Source organism: Thamnophis sirtalis, unplaced genomic scaffold (genome assembly GCF_051295495.1).
Source record: "Thamnophis sirtalis isolate CommonGarterSnake01/CBP01778 unplaced genomic scaffold, rThaSir2_p1.2 scaffold_4, whole genome shotgun sequence".
Lineage (NCBI taxonomy): Eukaryota > Metazoa > Chordata > Lepidosauria > Squamata > Natricidae > Thamnophis > Thamnophis sirtalis.
This window is the reverse complement of record NW_028261384.1, coordinates 48683784-48701288: the sequence shown is the minus strand read 5'-3', so window position 1 is coordinate 48701288 and position 17505 is coordinate 48683784. Positions and strand designations below refer to the sequence as shown.

At 39.8% G+C, this 17505-nt stretch overlaps 1 long non-coding RNA gene across 1 annotated transcript; it reads right to left on the bottom strand.

Moving 5' to 3' along the window:
- Window positions 1-11576: 11576 nt before the first annotated feature.
- LOC148045835 (uncharacterized) lies at window positions 11577-13899 on the bottom strand. The gene is made up of 3 exons (XR_015696243.1): window positions 13799-13899; window positions 12415-12527; window positions 11577-11875 (listed from the first exon to the last, which is right to left on the bottom strand). It is a non-coding gene; the product is annotated as an uncharacterized LOC148045835 (long non-coding RNA).
- Between the last annotated feature and the right edge of the window lie 3606 nt (window positions 13900-17505).

The following is a 17505-nucleotide window of genomic DNA, read 5'->3' as shown; positions in this document are numbered from 1 at the left end:
GCATATAATTTGTGTATATACTGTTGTTCTCTACCTGCATCTAGTGGCTGGGGCCAAATATCAACCTGTATTGTTGGAAAGCTGACCCATCCCTTTAAGAGTCATCGACCCACAAACATTCTCAATCCCAAAACAAGTGCATCCTGGGAATCCAGACTCCATTTCTTTTAGCATTCAGAAGGAAACAGAAACACCAGGAAGAATCCAGCCTAATCCATGGCAGATCTTTGTCTGAGGACAAAAATCCACATCCCATACACACAGCATCACTGGTAAGATTTGGATTTATTTGTTCATTGTTATGATCACCAGCAACTCAGACTGCTTATTTTGTATTTGGGTTCTTATTGTATGTATTTTTATTTTTTACAGTTTCACCCATCCCATTCCTTTAATAAAGCATTCAGATCTAAACGTACAGTCTTTTTTATTGGAGAATTGGTGGGTTTAGTTCCATATCAAGCTGCTTGCAGACTAACGTGTAGAGAGAATAGAACAGCTATTTCATTTTTACTTTCAATGTTTGCTGTTCTAAGAATCAGTGATTAACCTAAATCAGTGCACCTACCTAATGGCAATGGGAATTATATCAAATCACATTTCTATAATTCTAATAGCCAGCCTGAAAGGGCAGTTCAGTACTCAGAATTCACTCTTCTTCTTAATAAAAATAATGTTTTACCTGGAGGCACACCAGCACCACTACAAATTTTGATGCTGAGCATGTGGCTGATAAGTTGTTTTGATCAGCATATGAACCCATATTTCATCTATAGTGACATATAAATTTCTTCATTTGCTCATTACACTTGTGCATTCCATATGTGCTTGTTCTCATAAAACCTCGAAACAAGGATTTAATCATGTCCCTCAGTTTCCCTGAAAGAAGAGATAAAAACTTTAAGATCAAATCAAGATGGGACAAAGTTAGTGTTTCTCTCCTCAATCAAAATTCTATTTGCTATTAGCACCAGAGAAGTAGTGACTCCCTTGCAAGGAAAATCATTGTTTCCCCATTGCTCTTAGAACAGGAAACAGTTTTAGTGACAATCAGAGAGGGGGAAATACTTTAAACAGTTTGCACCCCTTCACCACTTATCAGGAATTAGCCAATGCTAGGGAAGAGGTTACCAGGACTGATGATATTTGGAGGGAAAAACTGGTTGCATGTCTCAGAAAGGAATTAAAGAGGGAAAGTTGGTAACATAGGCATTTCAGTGGACACCTATTTGGTTTCTGAAAGCTACCTGTGGCTCATGTTGTTCACAAAATCTCTGGAAAAATATTCTTACAACAATAATCCTTGTGACTCTGCATCCATTTTAACTATATATAGAATTAAGCATTTATATTTCTAAACCTTGTGGCTTTTGATATAGGTAGTCCTCAATTTACAATAGTTCATTTAGTGACCGTTCAAAGTTACAACAGTAATGAAAAAAGTTACTTATGACTGTTTTTCACAATTACAACCTTTGCAGTATCCCAATGATCATGTGATCAAAATTAGTTCATACTTATGGTTCATATTTATGACCATTGCCGTGTCCCAAGGTCACCTGATCAACTTTTGTGATCTTTTGACAAGCAAAGTGAATGAATATAGATTCACTTAACAATCAGGTTACAATTTTAACAACTGTAGTGATTTGCTTAACAACTGTGGCAAGATTGTAAAATGGAGTAAAACTCACTTAACAAATGTTTCACTTAATAACAGAAATTTTGGCCTCTATTGTGGTTATAAGTCGAGGTCTACCTGTACTTCATCTCCTTGACTGATGACTATGCTCTTGTTTCTGTAAATAAAGGAACATTCAATTATGCAATGACATAAAAATCAGAGTCTAATATAACATAGCTTAGAGTTCTCAAGCTGACTTGAATTTAAAGTGAATGATGTTCAAACAGATTTTGGTACAAAAATATCACATTAATATGGAAGAATATCTTCAGGTTTAAAAATTTACTGGAAAATATACGGCCCCTTAAGATCACAATCTCCTGCAATAAATCATTAGGAACAAGCAAAGGTTATTTAGGACACTGCTGGTTAATGGCAGTTAGAAGAAAATGACAAATGAATATGTATGTGTCAATTTCATATTATAAGCAAATAGAAGAGATAGCTTATCTATTCATCAAGATATACATGCTCCAGGAGCTCTGTTTATGAAGCAAGTTCTCTCTAGACATTTTTGAAACTATTTTACACGTCAAATGTCTTTTCCAATGAATGATGCTGGAAAGCGGACAACTCATTTGGGACTATTTCTCTTTTTTAGGTTCTGTACTGAAGCACAATAAAAGATTTGAGATTGTGTTCTCATATTATCCAGGGTGATAATATACTTCCAAAAAGTATGTTGGAACCAACTTCCAGTACAGATTTCACAATCAATAACATTGATTTAGTTTTATACAGTTCCCCCTCCTTTTCAGAATGAAAATGAAGCATGCTGAGAATCCTTTAAGAAATAATAAAAAAGAGGAGGCGGCTGCATGTTGGCTTTCTGGAGCCACTGAACTCTAGACAGGGAGAACGATGATGAGAAAGAGTATGCTGTAGATGAATGTGATATTTGCTCCATTACATACTCCAAAGCACTTGCAGGGCATTGGGACTGAATCTAAAGCATTGTTCAACCATAATACAGGAGCTTCCAATGTCTTGAGACCAGAATGGAAGATAATAACTATTAATAATCTCATAGGCAAAGAGAAATCTGAGTGATATACATAGAGCAGACACAGTTGAAATCCTAAATTTCTGTCTATATCCCATTGCTTCTTGCAGGCATTAAAGTCATCCTACCAGATGTGAAAATAATTGAAGGTCCAATCATCAGAGAGCAGTGGGTATAATTTGTTGCAGAAAGATATATTGGTAGTTGTATTTTTAAATAAATTCTTGCAATATAGCTCTAGTTGAGTCACTCTAGGTAGCCAAAGTATTCTTGTTTGTGAATATGTAGTGCTAGTGAATGATCATCACAGGACATTTGGAAAATTTAGATCACTATTGCACTGAGCCACCTTGAGAAATCTAGGAATTTTGTCAGAATGCTTTTATAGACTATAGCTCGGCCTTTAACACCTTCTAACCAGGCGTTCTCATTGAAAAGTTTACTGACCTGAATTTCCCTCCCCTCGCTTGTGAATGGATCAAAGACCTCCCGACAGATCGTCCACAAACAGTAAGGGTTGGGTCCTTTACATCTTCCACACTGAACTCAGCACAGGCTCCCCTCAGCCTGTACCTGTACTCGCTGTATACATATGACTGCATATCCTCTGATCCATCCAACATAATAAAGTTTGCAGACAACACAACAGTGCTGGACCTCATAACTGGAGGGGACGAATCAGTATACAGGGAAGAAGACCAGAAGATATCCGCATGGTGCTCAAGAAACAACTTACATCTAAATACTAGTAAGACAAAGGAAATGGTGCTATCTTTTCGGAAACACAGAGAGGAACCTGCCCCACTGTATATCGAGGGGGGCTGTGTGGAGAGGGTTTCCTCTTTTAAATTCTTAGGAGTGCTTATTAGTCAAGACCTCACCTGGAAAACAACCTGTTTCTGGTGATTGGAAAGGCCCAACAGAGACTTCATTTCCTTAGAGTCCTGTGAAAAAATCAGGTGAAACAACGGCTGATGACCTCTTTCTATTGGTCCACCATAGAAAGTGTCCTGACATATTTTATTACAGTATAGTATGCTGGTTTAACAGCTGCAGACAGGAAGGCACTACAGAGAGTGATCAATTTGGCCCAAGAAACCATTGGTTGCCCTCTGACACCATTGGATGACATCGCCAGGTCTCGCTACTTTAGTAGAGTAAGGAAGATACTCAGAGATGATTCACACCTTGGTCAGTGTCTCTTTGCACTTCTACCATCAGGCAGAAGACATCAAAGTATAGCCAGCCGAACAAACAGGTTTAAAGATAGTTTCTATCCTTGGGCTGTGAGACTTTGAAAAACAACCACAATAACTCCACACACACACTAGTTTTTTTCTTTTTCTTTCTTTTTACGATTCTCTTATAATTTTTGCACCAGTGAGGTTAAAACCAATTTCGTTATATTTAAGTACAATGACAATAAAAATTATACTTATACTTAATTATACTTATCACAAAGGCTGGAAAGTCAGCAGAGGCAAAACTGTCAAAGAACAAAATCAGTTTCAATCAAAACATCACTTGATAGCAAAGAGAACTGAAAACTCTGCAGAGAGAAAGAAAATATATATCACATTACTAGACTTTAGATTTGAATCTGATAGAGATTCTAGTTCATATGATTAGAGGATAAGCCTTAAAAAAAAACTCTGAAAGGATGAAGAAATGGGGACAGAAAGGCCTCAAGGGATATTTAATGTTTCTTGTTTGTTTTGTTGACTTTGTGATATTTAGGTACAGTAGACTGAATTTTTCACATTGAGGGAAATTAAAGATTATAATGAGTATCTCTGCAAAGCACTAATTTTGTCTAAACAAACAAACAAACAACAGCCTCCCACTCACAGACTCCATTTACCCTTCCAGTAATGTCTTTATTGCACCAATTATATTCTTTAAGTTCCTCAGATTCCGTTTTTTCCCTGTTTTGGGCAAATGTATCCAGTTTGCAAAAAAAAAAATGATATGAGCAAATGCAATTCTGTTAACTCAATCAGTTCTGAATATAATGAAATAGATTAGAATTAGAATGACATTACTTGGAATTGAACCATCCCTATGTGATCATATCCTGAAGTTTTAGAATGGTTGTAACGAATCATTAATATGATTGATTGTGTTCCACATCAGTTAATTTTGTATGCACTACATGGCCAGAATATGCCTGAGAAATTCACAAAAAGGTTCTAGCAGTCATGTGAAATGCCCTGCAGGCTTTTCCAACAGGTTTCCTGTGAAAGTTGGTGTTCATCAAAGCTCAGCATTATCACTACTGGTGTTTGTTCTTGTCATGGATATTATTTATGGGAGAACTGCAACATGACATCCCTTGGACCTAATTCTATGCCAACAATGTCATGGTTGCAGTTGCCACTATGGAAGAACTGCAGCAAGATGGGCAGATATGGAACAACCACATTAGCCAATTTGGCCTGCACCTCAAGAAGACTGAATACTTAGACACAAGCCTGAACACCTTCACCATACTTGTCAGCAGTGAAGATTTAATAAAAGCCAACAATTCCCATTATTTAGGATCCCATCTACAAAATGATGACAGCACAATGACAAAGTAAGAGTATCCCAAAGATGCTTTTTCAGAAGGCAACTGGACATTCTTGTTTTTTCTTTGGAAAATGTTTTACTTCTCATTCAAGAAGCTTCTTCAGCTCTGACAGGATAGTGGGGAATGGAAGGATTTATATTCCTTGCAGACAGCTGGTGATCTGCATCCTTTTAGAGCAGTGTTTTTCAACCTTTTTTGTGCAAAGGCACACTTTTTTCATGAAAAAAATCACGAGGCACACCACCATTAGAAAATGTTTAAAAAAAATTAACTCTGTGCCTATATTCAATATAGGCGGGTGTTTTTCCCACGGCACACCTTACACTATGTCACGGCACACTAGTGTGCCACGGCACAGTGGTTGAAAAACACTGTTTTAGAGGGTCGTGGAAACACCTGGAGGTTTATCTGTGCCCTCAGGGATACCTGAGTAGCAATGTTCCCTCTATTTTTTTTTCAGTGTGGGCGGAAAAGTATAGTGTTTGAGCGGCACATTTTCATGCCTGAGTCCCAACCATTCTAGTTTAAACTTCCAGCTGCACTTTTTCTTCGTAACAACATTTACTCCAGCTTTACGTTTTGACATCAGTACTGACTGATGATGTACCTATAGGGTTAGGGTTTATCAATTATTACAATTATCTTTTCAAATTCATTTTGGATTAAATAAAAAAGAGCTTTGAAATGAATATATTAATGGCACTTAATACCACTAATATTAAAATAGTAAATGTTTGATATACTTCATTTTAATGAATTTCACTTGATATACTTCATTTTAATGAGTTAACATTCAATTGCAAAAGTTGTCTATACACTGTATGCTTCTGTGAATGTATTATATGCAATTTGCTATTTTAAATGAGTAAAATTATTAAAATCACCATAATTAAAGTCTCATTCACATCTAAGAGTTTTCTTCCATCATTAATTTGTAAACTCAAGGATTTATTGCCTGCATGTTCAACAATGCTTGATGATTGTTTAAAAATTTGTGGGAATTTGCTCCTCTCTGTACAGAGGGTTTCAGTAACCTACTACTACTGCAAAACTAATTTCTAAACTGCATACTACTTGCAAATATAAATAGATTGTTAAAATGGCTCTACCATAACCAAATAAGAGAAAAAACACCTTCCTTTTGTTTATAAAGTAGTGATTTTAGTTTGCTCTATGGAAGTCACTATTTTAAACTGACAGATAGGAAGTTTAATTAGATTAAAAGCAAAAATATTCTCAATGACTTTGAAAATCCCAATGAGTTATCAAATATAGGTACTCCTTCGTTGCAACGTGGGACTGGAATTTTTATTACTCAGCAATGTGGTCACAAAGCTGACGTCGTGTCATGACTCATATGACCGGGCTCTCTTGCCTCTTTCCAACTCCGAGGGCATCAATCATGTTAGCCAAGGGATCTGCAAAGTTGGCTCTTTTAAGACTGGTGGACTTCAACTTCCAGAATTTTGAGAGTTGAAGTCCACCAGTCTTAAAACAGCCAACTTTGCAGACCCCTGTGTTAGCCCAAAGCCTGGCGCTGGGCTTTGGTGGAGCTCCGAGAAGCGAGGAGGGAGAAAAAGAGCTCAAAAGAGCTACATTTTTGCTAAATGTAACCGGGGAGAGCCAGCACAGGCAATAGCAAATTAGCCGATCTCGCAGCAGGTCTGAAGTTGGGGGGGAGGGGGAGCAAAACTCCAGACAGGGCTCTCTGACTGTTCTAATTCCCCGTGAAAACTGTTGCCTCTGAAGCATTTGCTCCAGTGTTTTAAATCTTTAAGATCCCTTTCCCTTTTTTCTTTTTGACCCACACAGAATCACAGATTAGAGAATCCTGAAGTCGGGCGGGGCTGAGGAGGGAGAAAAAGAGCTCAAAAGAGCTACATTGTTGCTAAATGTAACCAGGGAGAGCCAGCCCAGGCAATAGCAAATTAGCTGATCTCGCAGCAGGTCTGAAGGGGGGGGGGAGCAAAACTCCAGGCAGGGCTCTCTGACTGTTCTAATTCCCCGTGAAAACTGTTGCCTCTGAAGCATTTGCTCCAGTGTTTTAAATCTTTAAGCTTCCCTTTCCCTTTTTTCTTTTCAACCTACACTGATTAGAGAATCCTGAAGTCGGGCGGCAATGTACTGCAGTAGAAAAGGTTTAGCTGGAGGAGGTTTTGATTGCGATCCGCTCTGTAGTTTGTGTCCAGATACCTCCCCCACGTGCCTCTGCGCGGCAATTAGAAACTACTGCGCAGGGTATTGCAGCCATGTGAGCGGCCGCGCAGGCGCGCACCTTAGAGGGAACAGTGCTGAGTAGTGCTGCTGGTTTCTGTTTTCTGCCATTTTTTTTTCTTTTGGAAATCCATTCCTACTCCCACACCATGCAAAGAGTGTTCATTCCAAATTGTATAGCTATATGTCTGTAGAGATTCTCAGTCATACAGGTCATGGGTGTCCCACAGGTACATCTCTGGAACAAAGCACCTTTGCTAATTTGCTAATTTGTGTAACAAATTATTATTGAGAGCTTGTGGAAAAATAACTGCTGAAGATCAATTCTTGGTTTTATGATTCTTCACTGGCAAGAGTCATTGGTTTGAGATGGGCATCCATACAAATTGAATGAATGAACAATCTTTCCATACTTCTATTCAAGATGAGATTATTCAAGTATGTCATTTGATTTAAATCATTCATTTAATCACTTCTTATGGCTACCTGGTTATAGATTGTGACTGATCAAGCTGCTATAAGATTGAAATCAAACACAAATATCAACACAAAGCAAAAGTAAAAGTATGTCATAATCAAGTTTATCCCACAATTCCATATCAACCATTGCAGATTGGCACATCCAGTACTTTAATCCTATGTCTGGGAAAACCTGGTTTTGAAGGCCAATAGGATCAGGTCTTTCCAAATCCCCACAGGGAGAAAGGTTAGACTGTTCCAGAGTAGGCAGCGTAACAAAGCAAGCACATTTCTTGACTCCTGCTAGATAACATTGTTTGATAGAAGGTTATTTGAGTGTGCCCACCTTGTCAGATCTTGTGGACAAGCAGATTCAACTTCCACCTCACCCTCTTAACCACGACACTAATATGAAAATCTTGAAAAATAGTGGTTTTACTTAGTTTTAATTTACTTTCATTAGTGGAATGTTGATAGTTGCAACATAGAAAGCATCCTGTTCACCTACTTAATTTTTAGAACTATAACTGCTTGTTTGTTTGTGCTTATATTGCTAATCATTAGCCACTTTTAGGAAATAGCTTTATTTGATCTGGTCAGCTGAGGAACTATAAGAAAGGTTAGTATTTCTGTTAGTATTTCTGTAGAACCTTCAAAACTAAATATGATGTTTAAAATGTTGGGAACAGCTGAAGTACTATACCTGGGAGGCATCACATTAGGGATGACTGCCTAGGTTATATCAGCATATCACTTTTAGCTTTATTTCCATCAGGTAACTAAACTTTTAGAATTCTACTTTCTTCCCTGCATTATAGCAGGCATTTAAAAGCACATTCAAGCCACTGAAAGTTCTTAATGAACTCACTGGTGTTTTCTGGTAGACTCTTGCTGAAAGAGATACAACACTAGAATATTATGCTATTGTGCTAAATATTTCCTAGTTGATATACTTTATTTCCAGAGAAGCTATGAAAACAAGCTAAACTAATATACAGTTTTATAAAGAGTGGTTTTGTGTTCCAGGCCAGAGCTCAGAATCAGGCTGGCCCTGCAGTGTCTCTGGCAAATATACAGGTGAAACTCGAAAAATTAGAATATCATGCAAAAGTTCATTTATTTCAGTAATGCAACTTAAAATGTGAAACTAATATATGAGATAGACATTACATACAAAGCAAGATAGTTCAAGCCGTGATTTGTCATAATTGTGATGATTATGGCTTACAGCTCATGAAAACCCCAAATCTACAATCTCAGAAGATTAGAATATTGTGAAAAGCTGCAATATTCTAGACTCAAAGTGTCCCACTCTAACCAGTTCATTAAGCCATAACACCAGCAAAGGGTTCCTGAGCCTTTAAATGGTCTCTCAGTTTGGTTCAGTAGGAATCACAATCATGGGAAAGACTGCTGACCTGACAGTTATGCAGAAAACCATCATTGACACCTACCATAAGGAGGAAAGCCTCAAAAGGTAATTTCAAAAGAAGTTGGATGTTCCCAAAGTGCTGTATCAAAGCACATTAATAGAAAGTTATGTGGAAGGGAAAAGAGTAGAAGAAAAAGGTGCACAAGCAGCAGGGATGACCGCAGCCTGGAGAGGATTGTCAAGAAAAGGCAATTCAAAAGTGCATAAGGAGTAGACAGTCCATAAGGAGTGGACTGAGGCTGGAGTCAGTGCATTAAGAGCCACCACACACAGACGGATCCTGGACATGGGCTTCAAATGTCGTATTCCTCTTATCAAGCCACTCCTGAACAACAAACGTCAGAAGCATCTTACCTGGGCTAAAGAAAAACAGACCTGGTATGTTGCGCAGTGGTCCAAAGTCCTCTTTTCTGGTGAGAGCAACTTTTGCATCTCATTTAGAAACCAAGGACCCAGAGTATGGAGGAAGAATGGAGAGATGCTTGAAGTCCAGTGAGAAGTTTCTACAGTCTATGTTGATTTGGGGAGCCATGTCATCTGTTGGTGTTGGTCCACTGTGCTTCATTAAGTCCAGGGTCAATGCAGCCATCTACCAGATTTTGGAGCACTTCATACTTCCTCCCGCAGATGAGCTTTATGGAATGCTGACTTCATTTTCCAGTAGGACTTGGCACCTGCCCACACTGCTAAAAGTACCAAAACCTGGTTCAATGTCCGTGGAATTACTGTGCTTGATTGGCCAGCAAACTCGCCTGACCTGAACCCCATAGAGAATCTATGGGGCATTGCCAAGAGAAAGATGAGAGACATGAGACTGAACAATGCAAAAGATCTGAAGGCCGCTATTGAAGCATTCTGTTCTTCCATAACACCTCAGCAGTGCCACAGGCTAATAGCTTCCATGCCACGGCGCATTGAGGCAGTAATTGCTGCAAAAGGGGCCCAAACCAAGTACTGAGTACATATGCATGCTTATACTTTTCAGAAGTCTGATATTGTTCTATGTACAATCCTTGTTTTATTGATTGCATGGAATATTTTAATTTTCTGAGATTGTGGATTGGGGGCTTTCATGAGCTGTAAGCCATAATCATCACAATTATGACAAATCATGGCTTGAACGATCTTGCTTTGCATGTAATGAGTCTATCTCATATATTAGTTTCACCTTTTAAGTTGCATTACTGAAATAAATGAACTTTTGCATGATATTCTAATTTTTCGAGTTTCACCTGTATATATGATACCTTTGGGTCCTGAGAGAAATTCCTATTATTGGGCAATCCTCATTTAGTATAAGTTCACAGAGAAATTAAGAACAGAGAAAGTTCCCATTTTAATAGCCCCAAAACACAAAAGCAATATAGTGATTGAAACTGTGATTATTTATTTTTTCCTTTTCAGCATAACTAGCTGAAGTGATCTCTCTGACAGTTGATGTTGAAGCTTGATGGCATTGACATTTATATCTCAGCCACTTCTAGACATTCCGGATAACTTTCATACAAAGAAAATGCATGCAATAGTGATCTGAAATATCATATATGTAATAAAGTTGTTAATATTAGTCCTAGTTAATGCATGATACAACAAGAAACCTTTGTAGCCTTAGGGCTGATAGTATGATTGACCTAAGGTTACTTAGCTGGTTCCTATATATAGGGGAGGACTAGAACTTGTGTCTTTTTTATCTAGTCTAACATCATAACCACTAAACCATGCTGGTTCTCAATTGAAATTAACAATAATAATACTTTAAAAATGAATTATAGAAATGCATGTGAAAGTTTACAATGTGTGGTATAACTCTTAATTTCCAAATGCAGAATGCAGTTTTCAAAAAATCCTGTTTCTGGTTATCCTCTATCATTTGATCTGTTGAAAGTGGATACGGGAGAGAACTAAGAGTATCCCTTCATGAAGAGATTACACTAAATGCAAGAAAATTATTGCAAGTATCTTAGACCTAAGTCATATAGATTTCTATAAGGAATAACCACCACCTTGAATTTTACTTAGAAACATCCCAGTAGTAAATCTAGCACCTCTAATATTGGTGAAACAGTGCTATATTAAATCTTATCTACCAGCATACATGCAGCGGCTCTATGCACTGGTTGAAGTATATTGAATGTACTTTATTGCAGACTAAAGGATGACTTGATCCAGCAGTTTCATATAGATATTAACTACCAACAGAGAGAGTACCAGATTCTGTTACATCTCATATTGAAGCAACCATGACTTAACTATTATACATCTATAATAATTACCCAGTTAAAAGAGAATGAAATAACTGCAGAACAATGCCACCAACTCCCAACTGTTTCAAGTAGTCTTGGAGGAGATCACAAACACTGCTTAGAGATCTAAACAGATCAGATACTGCATTCTTTCTATTCAGTTGTCATCAGAGGTCAAGTATAAGAGTAATCCTGTACTCCAATAGAAGTGCATCAAGATAATTTATTTCCTCCAGGAGTTGCAGTCAATCAATTTTCTTCAAATCTTTCTCTAAAAAGGGAATATTGGAGATAGGAGATAGTTATGTAACATCATTGGCTCCATCATATTTTTTTTCTGTTAACAATGAATTAAAGATGCTCATTGACTCTGAAATAGATGGTTATAAAAAAAAAGACAACAGACAAAAATTCTACTTTATATCTATTTTGGTAAAGTAGATTTGGTAAAGTAGATTTTCAGAATATAATTCAATTTTAGATCTGTCATCTTAATGATATTAATGATTTAAGTGTTTTCCGAATGTGAAATTGCACACACTTGCAATATATAAGGATTGTTATTGTTGTAATATTACAGAAACAAGAATAGTAGAAATGTGAGGTATCCACTTTACCAAATAACAATCTGAAGGAAGCTTTCATAAGACCATTATCCCTCATTGAGCAAAATGGAATTCTTTTTGAATAAGCATAAGCAAGACAGTTTCATGGAGCATAGCAAAATGTGTGACTGCCATGCCCCATTTGCGCATGGAAATACATCATCTGTAATAGAGCCTTTGATGTCTTTTGGAAGAAATTGTATACCTTTCACATTGCTTGTTGGAACTGTCAGCAGCTGCCATCCATCTCACTGAAGATGTGCATTTGTTTTCTTTTGTACAGATCTTTCTATTACCTGTTGCATTCTGCAGCTCTGTCTTAAAAACAGAAGGATTAAAAATAACAACATAAGAAAATAAATGAATCATTCTTTCTAAGAGTGACAGCCTGAGAATTAACAAAATGTGCTGTGGGTGGAATGCAACTTCAGATGAAATATGAATCAGAAGTGTATTTGGAGGTGAATAGGAAAAAATAATAATCATTCATTCTGAATATAATCTCAATAGAATACATTGGATCAGCAAACTACTTGTCTTCAAGTGATCGTCAGAAAAAAAAATATCAAGTTTTTTATTCTACATTTAATCCTCTTGCCATTATTAGAGTGTAGAGTCCAATCAATTCTCCTAGGATACATTTTTCCTAAACTAACGTGCAGAAGAATTAGATATAACACAATTAATATGAATCATCAGGACAGAGTTAATTATAACAGCAATGAAGAAATTCAAAATATAGATTTTCTCCTTTCAAGAAATGTAGAAAAGACATCATCAAAGTATATACGGAGCTATATTTTAATCAGAAGTAATTGAAGATCTGATATAAATTCAAGAAATTTCACTTCAGAATTAGATAGTTAAAGTATATTACTCTTAAGTAAGAGTTTGGGGTTTTTTATTAAAAAATATTGTTTATCAAATGAGGAATGTTCTCAAGTGATTGGTACTGGATATAAAAAAACTAGTCTGCTTTTTTCATATTGTGGCACATTCAAAAATAATTGTGAAAACTTGAATAAAGGAATTAAAATGACAATACTTTAGCACTATTTGGTAAGAGTTCCTTAAATATTATGACCATAACTTTGCATTGAGAATACTACTTTTTTTTTACCACAAGAACAACCAAACACTTCTGAAGTATGTGCATGTGCTATGAACTGAACAGGCCAGTCAACTGTAGTTGAACTGAAAGTAATTTTGTAATGAAATATTGCTTCAATAAAAATTACAAATATTAAAATTTCTTTAATTTTAAAGATCACATTTTTATCCCACCTGGCCTTCCAAAAGCTCAGGACAATATTTATAAAAGATATCTCAACAATATCTATTAAACATTCCTATTATGTAGGCTGGGATGTTGGCTAGGATTTGACTTCTTTAATTGCAGGGGTAGAGATAATGTCCGGAACCAACCATACAAATCATAGCAGGTCAATGACTTGCTTATAACAAGTCAGTAAGCTGGGATGCTACTGGATATTTAGTGTATAGCAATATATCCCTCAGTTTGATTCAGCAATAACCCCACATCAAACACAAAGGATTCCAGTTCAGGCCCCTCTCTTTTTGTGGCATACCAGCACAATTGAATCCAGGATATCCCTGTTTTCCAGCCTCTTTGGGCAGTGTACAGAGCTTCTTGGAAGAGACATTTGAAACAGACAGTGGGGATTCCTGTGGACAAAGTAAGAAGTAAGATTATAACAACTGTCATTTTAAATTTTATTGAAAATGTGATTCTGTAAATAGAAAGTAAGAAGCTGACACTAAGTGGCATTTATTTAACCTAATTAATACACAGGCTGTTAGTTTGGGTAGTGGATAGACAAACACAGGCTTAACGGTAACAACAGCTCTTTATTAAGTACAACAAGTGAGAACAATCCAGCGAAGGTTGAGTAGGAAGCTGTCAGACCCTTCGACCAATAGGATTAAACCTCTGTTCCCACCGGAACAGAGGACCTTGGTGGAAACCACTGTAGTTAGAACAAGTATCTAACATCCCTCCCCTCTTGGATGGAACAATCCTACTTGTTATGTAGTCACACAGGTAGGCGGGCTTTTGGGTAGCCCTGCCTGATTTGCGCAGTTCAGTAGGAGGGGTTTCCTTGGACAGGTCAGACGGACCTGTTTGCTCCGCAGCTCCACTTGGTGGAAGTTCCTGGAACCTTTCACAGGCCGCGGCTGGAGCTTCTAGAAGCGGTTTGCTCGGAGCTCGCTGCAGGCCTGCAACATAATCAGATAAGTTTCCCATTACTCTTGGGCTTGAGCTGGCCATGGAAGGAATGAGTGTTTGCTCCGTTTGGGTAGGGCTTTGGCTAACTCATGCAGGAGTTACCTCTAGTTGTCTAAGAGTGGAGTTGGAGAGGCGGTCACGGAGTTGGTCAATATGCCTTCTCCAATTCCTACCGTCCTTGAGCTCTAGGAGGTAAGAGCGAGGGCCGGTGATGCCTATTACTGTGGCAGGAATCCACAGAGTTCCCCCAGCGTAGTTGTGGGCATGTAGAGAATCCCCTATGCTAAATGTCCGAATCTTGCTTGGGGAGTCTGGGGGTGATGAGGCCGAATAATTGAGGTGTAGCCGGTCTAAGTGGGACCTTAGCCGGCGACCCATGAGAAGCTCGGAGGGGCTTCTCCCTGTAGTGGCACTGGGTGTGATGTGCTGAATTAGCAAATAGTGGTCAACCTGTATTTGCCAATATCCCGGGCCCATTCTAGAGAGGTCCTCTTTTGCAGATCTCACCATTCTCTCCACCTGACCATTGGAGGCCGGATGGAATTGCGCGACCAGGGCATGCCTGATTCCCTGAGCTGCTAGGAAGGTCTCAAATTGCATGGCTGTAAATTGGGGTCCATTGTCAGAGACCAAGACGTTGGGCAGGCCTTGCATGGAGAAAAGTCTCAGTAACATTTTGATGACCGCTTCTGCCGTAGTAGAGGTCATCAGGACTACCTCTAACCATTTCGAGTAGGCGTCCACAACTACGAGAAATGCCTGGCTATGAACTGGGCCAGTAAAGTCAATGTGCACCCTGGACCATGGTGCTTGAGGTCGCTCCCACTCCTTAGCAGGCACCTCTGGGGGAGCTGGTCTGGACTCCTCGCACGGTGTGCAAGGCGTCACCCATTTTTAATCTCTCTGTCCATGTTAGGCCACCACACGTAACTCCTAGCCAAAGACTTCATCCTGACAATTCCAGGATGCCCTATGTGTAAAGCCTCTAATACTGCAATGCGTAGTTTGGGTGGAACAACGACCCAGTCCCCTCACAGTAAACAGCCAATTACAACTGATAACTCATCACGTTTGGCAAAACATATTTTTAAATCAGCTCCAACAGGTCCCCTGGGCCACCCTCTCCACACCCAGTTCAAAGTTTGTTTGATGGTGGAGTCCTTTGCAGAGTGACGGGCAATGTCACTGGACAAGTCAGGCCTAGTCTCAAGGTAGTCAATGAGGAGAACTGGTATCTCCGGGGTAGGGTCAGTGAGAAGATCAGGCAGCAGGCAGTGGCTTAGAGTGTCAGCATGCCCTAAAGTGGAGCCTGGTCGGTGGATGAGATGGTAGGAGTAGGCAGCTAGGAAGATGGTCCATCTGGTCATGTGAGGTGATAATGACACTGGGGTAGGTCAGTCCCCAGCCAGTAAGCCCAACAACGGCTTGTGGTCCATAACCAGTTCGAAGTCACGGCCATATAGATACTCATGGAATCTCTTTACTCCGGCCACTGCAGTCAAAGCCTCATAGTCCAGCTGGCTGTAGTTCCGCTCTGTGGCAGACAAGATCCTGAAGTAAAATGCAATAGGGGCTTCGGTTCCATTGGGCATGCGGTGGCTGAGGACGGCGCCAACACCAAACAGGGAAGTGTTGCAGGTCAGAACCAACGGCAGGGTCTGGTTGTATGGTACCAGAAAGGAGTCCCCCGACAGGAGTCATTTTACCACGGCAAATGCATCAGCCTTGGCTCTGCCCCAGGACCATTTCGAGTTCTTAGCCAGAAGACGGTGTAAGGACTCAGCAATGGTGGCTTTCGGTTTAAGAAAGACGCTGTAGAAATTAAGGAGCCCTGGCCTATGAGCTTGTCAATTTCCCTGTCAATTTTGGGGCGGAGAGCAAAAGGTACTCTCCTGGGATTTAGCATTATTGGGGCTATGTTGGGGTCCAAACTAAATTCAAGTCCCCACATATTTACCCAGACTAGTGCCAAAGACGTCCTCAAACTCCTTAAAGATGGCTCCAGCGCCGTCATCTTTCAAGGCATTGATACCGGTCACTTCTAGGCCCAGGGCTTGGAACTAATCTAGCCCTAGGAGACTCTGCAGGTTGCTGCTGACCACTGTCACTGGGCGTTTCCTGCTGAACTGCTTGAACTTCACCTGGAATGTGCCTTGGTCCACAATGGGGACCCGGTTTCCCTGGTAATCTTGTAGGCCGATGTCAGGGGTGCGAAGATGCTGCTTCTTTAGACTAGAATACCCTGCTTTAGGGTAGACCATGGCATGATGCTCAGTGATGACCTGGTGTCGATCTCCATCTCACATGGAGAATCCTCGATGAGGACTGTGACCTTCAGCTTTTTTGGCCGCCTGGTGTGGACCTGGCCAATTGACGTATGGTAGGTGACTCTATCATCACCTTCTGAGCACTGTGGTGCTTCTACTCTTCTAGGCTGCCAGGTGGTGGCAGGGAATTCGCTCCGGCACACCTTGGCGATGTGCCCCTTTTGCTCGCAGCGCTGGCAGGTTGTGTCATGGAAATGGCAAGCTGATCTGGCATGGTCTCCTCAGCAGCTAGCGCAAGGCGGGAGTCACAGTTTGAATTTGCGCACCGGTTGGCTGGGGCTAATGTGCATGCGGCAGCTGTCATCTTCCTTGCCCTCTGTGCTCTCAGGTTCTGCAGCCTCGTGATGTACACATGTACTTTTTCGTGCGTCTTGTGGAGCGCTTTGGCACTGCAGAGTCTCAGTAGATTTGACGGCTGATTCGGATGCCCTGGCTTCGTCGAAGACGATCTGCAAAGTGAGGTAAGATTTAGCAAGTAACCTCCTCTGTAGGTTAATGTTCCACATGCCACAAATTATGCAGTCCAGAATAAGCTTGTCCAGGTCTCGAAATTCGCAGTATGCTACGGTCTTGCGAAGCGCCGCAACTTACTCATTAATCGACTCACCCTCTTTCTGGTTCCTGATGTTAAACTCATGCCGGCGAACGTACTTGGATAGCTTGGGGGCATAGTGGGTCCTTAGCGTCTGCTGCAGCACGGACCAGGTGACTGATTGTAGCG